The following is a 14,034-nucleotide window of genomic DNA, read 5'->3' as shown; positions in this document are numbered from 1 at the left end:
AATCCCTTTCTGCACTAAACCCTTAACAAAACCAGCTTTTATAATGTAGAATGTGTATGAGTATGGGAAATGAAACAAGGGCTCAATGTGACCCAACGAGTTGGCGCCACTAGTTGATGAGCAGAACACAACTGATAAAGATTTACTGCAAGAGAAGAGGAAACACTCTGCTGGCCTGATTATAGCTGTGAATACAAAGTTCCTCAGTGTGAATGTTCCAGATGAGTGATCACAGGCTGTTCGTGCAGTGGTTATTCTTCAGCCTGACAACAGCTGCAAGGCTTGCTGGGTGGGAAAACAAAACGCACATAACACAGCACAGAAAAAATAGTTGACAGGTTGCTGTTAGCAATGGCAACTGTGTGAGGTTTTGAATGTTGGTGGTGGGGAGGGTGCTGGGGAGGAGGGGGGAGGGTGGAATGGGGCCGTTTAGCATGAGATGGGTTATGAATGAACTTTTTCACACAGGAACAACTGAAAATAGGATAACTATACAAAAAGAAATATCGGTGTGGAGAGACGCCACTGTTTTTTTTTCCCTGAGCCACAATATCCTTCAATGGCCCTCTTTGAAGTGATTGTTCATAAAGTAGCCTAACCCATGCTCTGCAAAGTTCATTTTAAAGATGTTTCTCAACGGAAAGTAAGCAACATTGACACGTTGATAATTAATAATCAGTATAGGAGCTGTTGTATTAAGATTGCGTAGATCCTTCTTCTAAAGTTATAGAACTAGAATGCTTACCATCCCAGCTTATTATGCACAGGGTTTAAAAGAACTATTTCTCAGTGATCCCTTAAGGTTGTGAAGGAGCATAATCTTTGAAAAGGGATGTATCTGGGTAAGACATTGCTGGCAGTATCTTGTATCAGGTAGGAAGTCATTCAATATTCCTTCATGCTAAATATTTGCACACCCCCAGAAACAGAGATTAAATGGTTGTGATTATGTTTCAAGAAATTCATAGACACTGTAATATGGAGTATTATTAGGTACACTCTCAATTATTTAAGTAAAACTCCGTTATGGAATTTTTGTTTCTATGAAAATGCAAGGGTATCAAATGCAGTCCCCAAACAGACAGAGACAGGGTTATGGTAGTTAATAGCTGATTGAGGTGGTCAAAGGTCTCAATTCACCCTGAGAAACTGTTCCTTTATTTTTTTGCAATCCATGCTATTCTCTTAGCATATAGGGTAGCGGTCAGGAGTACATCTTTAATGCAATAAGACAGCAGGGCATGTAAAATATTACAAACTAATGCTGGTCAGGGCATATCATCGCTGGCGGAACATTGGGAAAGCACAAAAGAGTTTATTCAAAAAAAAATGACACACAAGTACTTGACTTGTTGGGTTCAATTATATCATTACTTACTCACTTTAAAAGCGAGATAGAATAGGGAAAGCTTTGGGGGAAATCTGTGCCTAGGGTGGGATAAGCAGAAGACAAGGATAAGCAAGAGGCTTGGATATGCAGAAGGCACAGATACCCAGCAGGGCAGTCCAGCTGCAAGCCTTCAGTGTGTTTGCCTGCCTTCAGGGGCTGTGTGCAGCGAACAATGGCTCAAACCCAGTCCAGTGCCAAAAGAACTTGTCTATCAATTCCTGTGCATTCAGAAGCTAACCTCCTGCTGGGCCGGTTAAGATCATGCCAAAAGTGGGACCAGAGTGCCATTACAAAGCAGGCACGGCAACGCCTCCGCTTTCTTACAAGTTTGCACAGATTCGGCACGTCAACTAAAATTTTGACAAATTTCTCTCGATGCACAGTGAAAAGTATCCTGACTGGTTGCATCATGACCTGGGATGGAAACACCAAAGCCCAAGAATGGACAGGCCTACAAAGAGTAGTGGACACAGCCCGGTCCATCACAGGAAAAATCCTCCCCACCATTGAGCACATCTACAAAGAACATTGCCACAAGAAAGCAGCAGCCATTATCTTAAACCCCAATGTCAGGCCATGCTCTCTTCTCACTGCTGCCATCAGAAAAGAGGTACAGAAGCCTTAAGTCTCAGGATCAGGAACAGTTATTACCCCTCAAGCATCAGGATCCTGAACCAGTGTGGATGTTAACTCATCGCAATTCTGAACTAATCACTTAACACAACCTATGGACTTTAAAGGACTCTTCTACTTATGTACTCAGTATATTTACTTATTTTTTTATTATATTTATTATTATTTGTTTCTTGCTTTGTATTTGCAAAATTTGTCTTCTTTTGCACATGGGTTGTTCGTCAATCTTTGTCTGTGTGTGGTTTTATCATTGATTCTACTGTATTTCTTTGTTTTATTGTGAATGCCTGCAAGAAAATTGAATCTCAGAGTAGTGACATATACATACTTCGATAATAAATTTACTTTGAACTTTGAGTGGATAAGTAAGGCGGTTATACCTACAAACGTAACCAAATAAATACCCATCCCCAATCCCACATTTCCCCACCTCCATTTCTCCACCTCCCTGGTATCAAACATAATGGCTCCCCTATCCTTCACGAAGGCCAAGAACAGGCCTGCTGCTGAACTGACAGTAAGAGAAGAAAAAGGCAACAACAGATGACAGGGTCGAGATATATCTCTACCGAAGGAGGCGTGAGATGCTTTTCCTACCAATAGCCTGCAAGTTACCCTTGGGCAGCGTATAGCAGCTGCTTAGCCCCCCATTCAGGGTCACATGGGGGCAGGATGTGGATGGTTGTATGAGTAGCTGGCACATATCACAAGTCCTGGTTATGTGACCACTGAATCCTGGCAGATAATCTCTGAAGAATATTGATAATGGCTGAGGTCACCCATCTTGTAAAGGCACTGCCCAGAAGAAGGCAATAGCAAACCACTTCTGTAGAAAAATTTGCCAAGAACAATCATGGTCAAGACCATAATCACCCACGTCATATGGCACGACACAATGATGTGTTTAAACAGATTTCCCACTGTCGGAGTATACCATATGTGCACATAACTTGGACACAGATTATGCCCAAGTCAGATTTAAATGCTATTCTGTATGCATTTGATATCACTAGCAAACCTCACAAACTTTGGGAAATTGTCCTAGAGGATCCCATTTGGAAATGTGATTTTTTCCCAGCATCAATCATGCAAATAATGATGTCAGCACACTCATTTCTGCAATTACCCACTGAAATACAATCAGAATCAAATCAGGTTTATTGTCATTGACATACTGTACATCATGAAACCTGTTGTTTTGTGGCAGCAGTACACTGCATGGCATAAACAACTTCTATAAGTTACAATTAGAAATATAATAAATAAATAGTGCAAAAAGGGAATAGTGAGGTAGTGTTCATGGACTGTTCAGACATCTGATGGCAGAGGGGAAGAAGCTGTTCCTAAAATGTTGAGTGGGCATCTTCAGGCTTCTGTGCCTCCTCCCTAATGATAATAATGAGAAAAGGGTATTTGCCTTTTGGTGAGGGTCCTTAATGATGGATATTACCTTAGAAACATAAAAACATAGAAAACCTACAGCACAATACAAACCCTTCGGCCCACAAAACTGTGCCAAACATGTCTCTACCTTAGAACTACCTAGGCTTTACCCATAGCCCTCTATTTTTCTAAGCTCCATGTAGCCATCCAGGAGTCTCTTAAAGACCCTATCGTTTCCGCTTCCACCATAGTCCCTTTTGGAATGGCAGGCTGTGACCAGTGGGGTACCACAAGGTTCGGTGCTGGGACAGCAGCTGTTTACAATATACATTAATGATTTAGATGAAGGGATTAAAACTAACATTAGCAAATTTGCTGATGACACAAAGCTGGGTGGCAGTGTGAAATGTCAGGAGAATGTTATGAGAATGCAGGGTGACGGACAGATTGGGTGAGTGGGCAAATGTATGGCAGATGCAGTTTAATGTAGATAAATGTGAGGTTATCCACTTCAGTGGCAAGAACGGGAAGGCAGATTACTATCTAAATTGAGTCAAGTTAGGAAAAGGGAAAGTACAACGAGATCTAGGTGTTCTTGTACATCAGTCAATGGCACGACACACAATGATGTGTTTAAACAGATTTCCCACTGTCGGAGTATACACTGTCAGTGTGCACATAACTTGGACACAGATTATGCCCAAGTCAGATTTAAATGCTATTCTGTATACATTTGAGGTGCAGGTACAGCAGGCAGTGAAGAAAGCTAATGGCATGCTGGCCTTTATAACAAGAGGAATTGAGTATAGGAGTAAAGAGGTTCTTCTGCAGCTGTACAGGGCCCTGGTGAGACCCCACCTGGAGTATTGTGTGCAGTTTTGGTCTCCAAATTTAAGGAAGGACATTCTTGCTATTGAGGGAGTGCAGCGTAGGTTCACAAGGTTAATTCCCAGAATGGCGGGACTGTCATATGTTGAAAGATTGGAGCGACTGGGCTTGTATACACTGGAATTTAGAAGGATGAGAGGGGATCTGATTGAAACATATAAGATTATTAAGGGATTGAACACACTGGAGGCAGGAAGCATGTTCCCGCTGATGGGTGAGTCCAGAACTAGAGGCCACAGTTTAAGAATAAGGGGTAGGCCATTTAGAACAGAGATGCGGAAAAACTTTTTCACCCAGAGAGTGGTGGATATGTGGAATGCTCTGCCCCAGAAGGCAGTGGAGGCCAAGTCTCTGGATGCATTCAAGAGAGAGTTCGATAGAGCTCTTATAGATAGCGGGGTCAAGGGATATGGGGAGAGGACAGGAACGGGGTACTGACTGTGTATGATCAGCCATGATCACAGTGAATGGCGGTGCTGGCTAGAAGGGCTGAATGGCCTACTCCTGCACCTACTGTCTATTGTCTATTGTCTATTAGTCGAAACATTAAGTTCAACAGTCAGAAAGTTACGTTGCAGCTTTATAAAACTCTGGTTAAGCCACATAAGGAGTACTGCATCCAAATATGGTCACTTCTCCCCCCCCCCCCAATTATAGGAAGGATATGAAGGCTTTGGAGTGGGTGCATAAGAGCTTTACCAGGATGCTTCTTGGATTAAAGGATATATGCCATAAGGAGGGGTTGGAAAGACTTGGGTTTTTTTGCCACCAAAGTGGCGGAGGCTGAGGGCAGACCTAATATATAAAGTATTGAGAAGCAGGGTATTAATTTAAGTTGGGAGGGGAAATGTTCATAGGAGATATGCAGGGGGAGCATTTTTAAACAGAGTGGTAGGTGCCATTGGATTGTGGTGGAGGCAAATACAACAAAAGCATTTAAAAGGCTCTTAAATAGGCAGATGAATCTGCAGAGAATAGAAGGGTATGGACATTTGTAGAGAGAAGGAATTAGTTAGTTAGGCTTTTAATTAGTTGGGCACCACATTATGGGCCAAAGGGCCTGCTACTGTGCTGTCTTATTCTAAGTTCTATTTCTGCTGATTTAAAACATCAAGTATTTGGTCGAAATGCTTTGTTTTCTGCTCAGTGTTATTCTTTTATGTAACAGCCTGTTCTTTTGAGGCTTTGATAACTTTTAAAAGCAATACTTAACAGCCACCATCTCTCATTTGGTTCCCAAACTTTTTATGCCATGGACCAATGCCATTTAGCAAGGGATCCAAGGATCCCAGGTAAAATCCACTGAAGGTAATGTTTTTATAGGTGAATCAAGTGATAAGTTCCAAGTGGTTTTTTTTTAACTGGATTTTTTTTTCCACTTCCATAAGATGTAAGACATAGGAACAGAATTAGGCTATTTGGCCCATTGAGTCTACTCCTGATATATTGTGGTTCAGTCAGCTGACCAATAGCACAACACAACCAGTAAACAGTGAGCCCCAGTTTCTAGGCCATTATATCTGTTAAACCTAGAATTAACACCCAATTTCAAAGCAAATTTATGGAAAAGTGAGGGCCTCAACTTTGTAACAAAGGGTTGAAAATGTTCTCCCCTTGCTCATGATCAATTAAATCTAGGTGCCAGTATAATAGATTGTGAATTTAATAACCTGTAACCAGTTAGTCAAAAATTCCTTTTAGGTAACATTATCACATTAGCCAACATACCAAGATCCAAATGTCACTTTTAGGAAATCAAAGTCAAGTCAAAGTAAATTTATTCTCAAAGTACGTACAGTATACGTCACCATGTACTACCTGAGATTTATTTTCTTGCAGGCACTCACAGTACAACAAGGAAATGCAATAGATTTGATGAAAAATTGCACACAAAGATTGATAATCAATGTGTAAAAGAAGACAAATAGTACAAATTTAAAAAAATAAAAACAAACAATAATACTGAAAACATAAGACCTTAAGATATAGGAGCAGAAGTAGGCCATTCAGCCCATCGAGTCTGCTCCACCATTCAATCATGGGCTGATCCAATTCTTCCAGTCATCCCCACTCCTCTGCCTTCTCCCCCTACCCCTTGATACCCTGGCTGATCAAGAATCTATCTATCTCTGCCTTAAATACACCCAATGAATTGGCCTCCACAGCCTCTCATGGCAACAAATTCCACAGATTTACCACCCTCTGACTAAAGTAATTTCTCCACATCTCAGTTCTAAAAGAAAGTTCTTCAATCCTGAAGTCGTGCCCTTTTGTCCTAGAGTCCCCTACCATGGGAAATGACTTTGCCATATCTAATCTGTTCAGGCCTTTTAACATTCAGAATGTTTCTATAAGATCCCCCTTCATTCTCCTGAACTCCAGGGAAAACAGCCCAAGAGCTGCCAGACGTTCCTCATACGGTAACCCTTTCATTCCTGGAATCATTCTCATGAATCTTCTCTGAATCCTCTCCAATGTCAGTATATCCTTCCTAGAATAAGGAGCCCAAAACTGCACACAATACTCCAAGTGTGGTCTTATGAGTGCCTCATAGAGCCTCAACATCACATCCTTGCCCTTAAATTCTATACCTCTAGAAATGAATGCCAACATTGCATTCGGCTTCTTCACAACCGACTCAACCTAGAAGTTAACCTTTAGGGTAACTTGCTCAAGTCCCTTTGCATCTCTGCATTTTGAATTCTCTCCCCATCTAAATAATAATCCGCCTGTTTATTTCTTCCACCGAAGTGCATGACCATACACTTTCCAATATTGTATTTCATTTGCCACTTCTATGCCAATTCCCCTAAGCTATCTGCATCTCCCTGCAGGTTCTCTGTTTACTCAACACTACCTGCTCCTCCACCTATCTTTGTATATTGGAAACTTTAACCACAAATCCATAAACAGTGTAATCCAAATTATTGACATACATTGTAAAAAGCAGCAGTCCCAACACCAACCCCAATGAAACTGCACTGGTAACCGGCAGCCAGACAAAATAGGATCTCTTTATTCCCACTCTCTGTTTTCTGCCAACCAGCCAATGCTCCACCCATGCTAACAACCTGTCTGTAATCCCATGGACTCTTATCTTGCTAAGCAGCCTCATGTGCAGCACCTCGACAAAGGCCTTCTTTTCAGTATCCACGTATACCACGTCTACTGCATCTCCTTTGTCTACCCTGCTTGTAGTTTCCTCAAAGAATTGCAGTAGGTTTGTCAGGCAGGATTTTCCTTTCAGGAAACCGTGCTGGCTCTGACCTTTCTTGTCATGTGCCTCCAGGTACTCCAGGAATCTATCAATTCTTGAAAGATCATCGTTAATGTCTCTGCAATCTCTCCAGCTACTTCCTTCAGAACTCGAGGGTGCATTCCATCAGGCGCAGGAGATTTATCCACCCTCAGACCACTAAGCTTCCTGAGCACCTTCTCAGTCATGATTTTCATTGCACAAACTTCACTTCTGCTATACTGCAGGCGTTTTCCACTGTGAAGACTGATGCAAAAATAGGCATTCAGTTCCTCTGCCATCTCTCATTACAATATCCCCAGTGTCATTTTGTATTGGTCCTATATCTACCCTCAACTCTCTTTTACCCTTTATATACTTAAAAAAGTTTTCAGTAACTTCTTTGATATTAGTCACCAGCTGCCTTTCATAATTCGTCTTTTCTTCCTAATAACCTTCTAAGTTTCCTTCTGCAAGTTTTTAAAAGTTTCCCAATCCTCTATCTTCCCACTACTCTGGCTTCCTTGTATGCCCTCTCTTTTGCTTTTACTTTGGCTCTGACTTCACTTGTCAGCCACGGTAGTGTCCTTCTTCCCTATGAAAATTTCTTCTTACTTCTAATATATCTGTCTTGCACTTCCCTCATTTTCCACAGAAAGTCCAGCCATTGCTGCTCTGCTGACCTTCCTGCAAACGTCCCTTTCCAGTCAACAAACTGTAGAGACCCTGAAGGTGAGTTCATTGGTTGTGAAATCAGTTTAATGTTGGTGATGTTAGCCACGCTGGTTCAGGAGCCTGATGACCAAAGGATTATAACTCTTCCTGAACCTGGTGGTGTGGACCCGAGGTTCCTGTACTTTCTACCCAATGACTGCAGCAAGAAAAGAGCATGTCTTGGACAGTGAAGATCCATGATGATGGATACTGCTTTCTTGTAGCAGCGCTCCTTGTGGATGTGCTCAATGGTGGAGAAGTCTTTTCCTGTGACAGAATAAGCTGTATCCATTACTTTTGTCTCTTGGGGATTTTCTTTCCACAACAGATAACTCTATAACTAAAGATTTTGGACCAAGATTACAAAGTTGCTGTTCTTCTTTGGCCCTTAGCTTCCAATGGAGCATAGACCATTGATGACCTCCCATCTACATTGTCCACAAAGCTGATGGTATAGTTGAGGTTTATCAATGCTTCTGTAATCCGTAGTATCCACTGTACAGGGGATTGGACTGCACCAGAGCCCTTTAGCCAGCCTTACCCGTTTCCACCTCTAAAGACAGATATGTAGGGCAGGAATTAGAGAGGCGACAAAGTTGTTGCCCTTCTTCAGGCTACCTCCACATTGACCTTCACTGCCTCTACATTGTTCCTTCCTCCTCAGCTCAAGGAGGATGTCAGTGAAAGAAAGGTTGGTGTTCATCAGTCGCTGTCTTATGGGTTCAAGATCCCTTTGCAGCCAAACACAGAGGTGCCTCTACTTTAGCCCGCCTCACACAATTGAACATGATGGAACTGGTGACAGCTGGCTAATATCCAGCATGAAAAGCAATGTTATCCTACAAACGAAATCTTCTGGGATTCTAGTCAAGGTCCATGGTGAAGAGGGAGATATGCAGTATAGCAGCTCCAGTACTGAATTGAAAAACTCCTTTTGCCTCTCAACACGTCCCATGTGTGTTATAGAACTCCCAAGTCGAAGTTAGATAATAGTCAGCACCTATCAAACTGGGATATTCTTCCAACAACCAGTAGCTACTCAGTATAGCTACTGATATTTCTACTATAAACCTACCTTGGATGTGCCAAAGATTGCAACCCAGAAAGTCAAAGAACCACACAGCATTTTCCTATTGCATTCCTTTTGGCACAGATAAAATTCTTGAAATTTCACAAGAGGGTAGGTTGAAATTCTTGCTAAAGGATTGCCTGGTTAAGACGAGCTGGGAGGCAAAGTGGCTTATGAGGGTCACTTGACTCTGTGTTTTATCTTGGCAGTGCTGAAAGATTGTGAACAGATGTGACTACACTAGCATTTAAGGAAGTGAATGGCACTGACTGTCTGCATATCCCCTTTTCTCCCTGTGTCACTGGTGCCAATATGCACCACAACCTCAGGCTGTTCCCCCTCCCCCTCAAGAATATCAAGCAGTCACTCCAATACATCCTGAACCCTAATACCCGGGAGGCAACACACCTCCTGGTGTCTCTTTTCCGGCCACAGCTTCTCCTTCTTGTCCACCTGACTACCAAGACTCCTTTAACACTGCCTGACGTTACTCATCCCTGTTGATCCTCAGAGCCAGTGGCCTCACTGCTGCTGCCGTGCCTGATGTGTCGCAGACCCACCCCCAACCCCCAGCAGTATCTAAAGTGGTTTACTTATTGCTGAGGGGCTTGTGGAACATAAACTCTGGTAGACATAAACATGGAGAAGCTCTTAGGATCTTGGACAGACAGTTTTCTCATGCTCAAAATCTCTTCCTCTCCCATATCAGAATCTCCAACAAACTGGATCAAGGATCATCTTGATTCACCATATACATTTACACTTATTAGGGATTTGCTGTGGTATGTTGGTGTGACTTGCAAAAAGAAAAAAAATAGCATTCAACAATCACTGAATAAAGAATGATAAAGAAATAAAGTTAGAAGTACAGATATGGAATAAAATGTGCATAAATACATAAATACGAGCATGTATTTACAATATTAACAGCATTATAAGCAATGGACTAAAAGTGTTTACAGTCCAGTGCAGCGACTGAAGGGGTGTGGGGGGGGGGTTAACTTAGATTGTTGATCAGATTAAATTCCTGGGAGAAACAAGTATTATTAATGGCTGTCAGAACTCTTCTCAACAATGGATTTTATTACTCATCAGGACTTGGACACAAGAAGTGGAAGGAGATGGCTGATCAGCACCTCAGTTCTGTGACTGGACTTCAACCTTGACACCCCCTAGGTCTATCCCTGTTTCAAAAGAGAACACAGAAAACACTCAACAAATCAGGCAGTGTCTGAGGAGAGAGAAAGAATCTTTAGGCATTGTCAAACTAGAAAAGAAAGTAAGCTCATTTTCAGAACAGAAGATAGAGAAGAGATAGGTAGAATAAGGGAATGCCACTGATAGGATGAGACCAAATGATTTAACATAGTATTTAGAAGCCCACTGTACATCGTTGTCCCATCCCTTCCTGCCTTTTCTGCTACTTAAAACTACCTTGCTTTTTTTTTCCTGTCCCAACAAAGGATCTAGCACTTGAAATGTTAAACGCTTCGCTCTCCAGAGATTCTGCCAGTGTTTCCTGCTGTTGGTTTTTATTTCAGATTTCCAGCATCTGCAGGTTTTTTTTCCAATTTTCGTTCTGCTTCTTCTCCTTGTTCTCTTGGCATCCAAAACCTATCAAGTGTCAATTTTGAAGATACACAACAACTGAGCATCCAAGCTTTCTGTACTAGAAAATTCCAAAGTTTCCTAATCACAAGAGAAGCAACTCCACCTTCAAAGTTCAAAGTAATTTTATTTTCAAAGCACTTACATTTACATCACTATAGACCAACCTGAAATTTATTTTCTTGCAGTCATTCACAGTAATTACAAAGAATCACAATAAAATCAATAAAAACTGCACACAGCAAAATCAGGCAAGCAAAGACAATAAATTATGCAAATACAAAGAAAAATAAAATAATAAATGTATAAGTAATAAATATCGAGAACATGAATTGTAGAATCCTTGACAGTGAGTCAATAGTGTGTGGAATCAGTTCAGTGTTGGGGAAGCGGTGTGGAACTGAGGATCCTGTATCTCCCTCCCCTCCCCCAATGGCAGCACCATGAAGAGACCATAGCCAGGATGGTGTGCGTCCTTCATGATAGTGGCTGCTTTCCTGCGACAGCACTTCTTGTAGAGCTCAGTGATGGAGAGGGCTTTACCGGTGATGGACAGGACTATACTCACTACTTTCGGTGAGCTTTTCCATTCAAGGGCATTGGTGCTTCCATATCAGGCCATGATGCAACAAGTCCGTATGCTCTCCACCACGCATCCATGTAAATTTGTGAAAGCTTTAGATGTCATCTCAAACTTACGCAAACTTCTAAGAAAGTAAATGTGTTACTGTGCCTTCTTTGCAATGGCATTTGCGTGCCAGACCCAGGACACATCCTCTGAAATGATAACACTGAGGAATTTAAAGTTGTTAACACCTTAACTTAACTTTGAATGGCTGGCCCTACGGTCCTGATGCTGTGACATTTAGTTTCCAGGCAAAAGAATGATAGTCCCATTATCCGAGAGCATAAAAAAAGAAATATCATGGGCAGCTTCTATGTGCAAAGGGTGGCGCATATCTGCCAGATATAGGGGTTAAGGTGGGTACATTAGCAACATTAAAAAGCCAGCTAGGTAAGTTCATGAGTAGGAGAGGGTGAGATGGCGACAGGCCAAATGCGGGCAGATGCTACTAGCTCATTTGGGCAACGTAGTTGGCATGTGCTAGTTGGACAGAAGTGATTGCTTCCATGCTATTTGACTCTATCCACCCCTGTCAGCCCCATTTAGAAACATGTCTGCTCTCTACAAGGCCACCATTTAAACTCAAACACTGAAAATCTGAAATAAAAAGAGAAAATGCTGTCATACTTACTGTGTCAGGTAATATGCAGTATGTGGAGAGAAAAACTGAGTCAACATTTCAAGTTGAAGTCTTCCATTTTGTATCTTCCACTCTGACCCTTCCATCCAAAATCGAGAAAAATTAAACACATTGCATGCTTTAAAGCAAGCACAGAAGAAGGAATGTGAGAAGTTAAAGAAAGAATAACAGAGAAACTCTGTCATAGCATGGAAGGCTTCACTGCTTATTCAGTGATGAAAAGGCCTTACGGTTAAACATTGCCTTTCAGACTACTTCTAGGACATCCCAAGGTGTTTCAGAGTCATTGAAGTACTTCTAAAGTGTGATCAAAATGTTTTTTTATGAGCATCAAGTTTCCTTTATTAAACACAAATAGCACGATTTAAACTTGCCTTCTCTGGAGAAGGGCTTTAATAATAATTTCCATTACTTTACTGTTGGAATACTGTTCCAAATTATTAACTTGGAAACAACTCCACTTTGTATTCAAATAGCTTACTGTAGGTGTTGTTGCACACAGCAGACTGAACGATTGCTGCTGACAGGTTTATGTATGCATTTAGAATGTTCACAACGAATTCTCTGCAATCTAAAAATGTTTCCCCTCTGTCCCATTTTCATACTTATTTCATGTCTCTTGTCAGAAGTAAGTACAAGGCTATCTACTATTTGGAGACATTAGTTCAACACTTCTATTTCATGCCAGGGTTTCTGAACACAATCTACTTCTCAATCACTGTAGGTTCATTATTGGTGAGGGGAAAAAAATGAGACAAAAACAAAAACAAAAAGTTATTTATAGTCAGGCTGAAAGAGACCCTCAGGGAGATGTCTAACTAAAGTTTTTAACTTTATTGAGTTCTTCCTCAAACTGAGCTGGGTAGAATGTAGCAGGAGTTACTGTTTGACACAGTTGGATTAAGGGGCTGCGAGTTCTGAAACCTCAATAAATAATCCAAAGATTAACCATTCACATTGTATCTCAACAGCTCAAGGATTTCATAGTTCAAAGCCCAATGTAAATTTAATTACAAAGTACGTATTTGTTACTATATGTGTATCGTATTACCATGAGATTCATTTTCTTGCAGGCATTTACAGGAACAAAGAAATACAGATTTTTCTGAAAACTATCCATAAATACATACATAAACTATACCAAAATTATATATAAAAATATACATTAAAAACTATACAAACTATAGAAATGGAAATATACACATACATAAACTATACATGTACAGACTTTGGTAAAGACCAATTTACAGAAGAAGGCAAACAGAACAAATAAAAATAATACAGAGAACATGAGTTGTAAAGAGTCCTTGAAAGTGAGGCTGTAGGTTGTAGAATCAGTTCTGAGTAGCAGAGGAAGGAGTTATCCACGCTGGTTCTGGAGCCTGATTTTTGGAGGATAACTATTGGTCCTGAACCTAGTTGTGGGGGACCTCAGGCCTCTGTTCCTCCTACCAGATGGTAGTAGCAAGAAAACAGCATAATGGATGGTAGAGACTTTGACAGCGGATTCTGCTTTCTTGTGGCAGTGCTCCTTGTAAATGCACAAAATAGTAGGAATGGTTTTGCCTGTGAGGGACTAAGCTGTATCCACCATTTTCTGTAGACTTTTCCATTTCTGAGCACTGGTGTCCATTATGCGACTAGTTAGGATACTCTCCACTGTACACCTAGAGAAATTTGAATTCAGTTTGACATCAACTCTGCAAATGGTGAAATTCACTTGGAAGCACTTGGGTTGTAGTTTACCCTGCCCAACTCTTGTTCATTGTGGGAGGATACCCAAAAAGATCTATGAATAATTTGGATCATTAACCTTTAATTATCCTTTGAATAGCCCAGTAAGCTATTT

At 41.2% G+C, this 14,034-nt stretch overlaps 1 long non-coding RNA gene across 2 annotated transcripts in view; it reads right to left on the bottom strand.

The window, feature by feature from the left end:
* Nucleotides 1-12,820, bottom strand: part of LOC132397373 (uncharacterized) — a 33,421-nt gene extending 20,601 nt beyond the window's left edge. For both annotated transcript variants that reach the window (XR_009513353.1, XR_009513352.1), the window contains exon 1: nt 12,177-12,820. This is a non-coding gene — a long non-coding RNA (uncharacterized LOC132397373). The remainder of the gene's footprint in view (nt 1-12,176) is intronic.
* Nucleotides 12,821-14,034: the final 1,214 nt, after the last annotated feature.

Source organism: Hypanus sabinus, chromosome 7 (genome assembly GCF_030144855.1).
Source record: "Hypanus sabinus isolate sHypSab1 chromosome 7, sHypSab1.hap1, whole genome shotgun sequence".
Classification (NCBI taxonomy): Eukaryota; Metazoa; Chordata; class Chondrichthyes; order Myliobatiformes; family Dasyatidae; genus Hypanus; species Hypanus sabinus.
The sequence above is the reverse complement of the archived record's forward strand: the minus strand, read 5'-3'. Positions and strand labels throughout refer to the sequence as shown.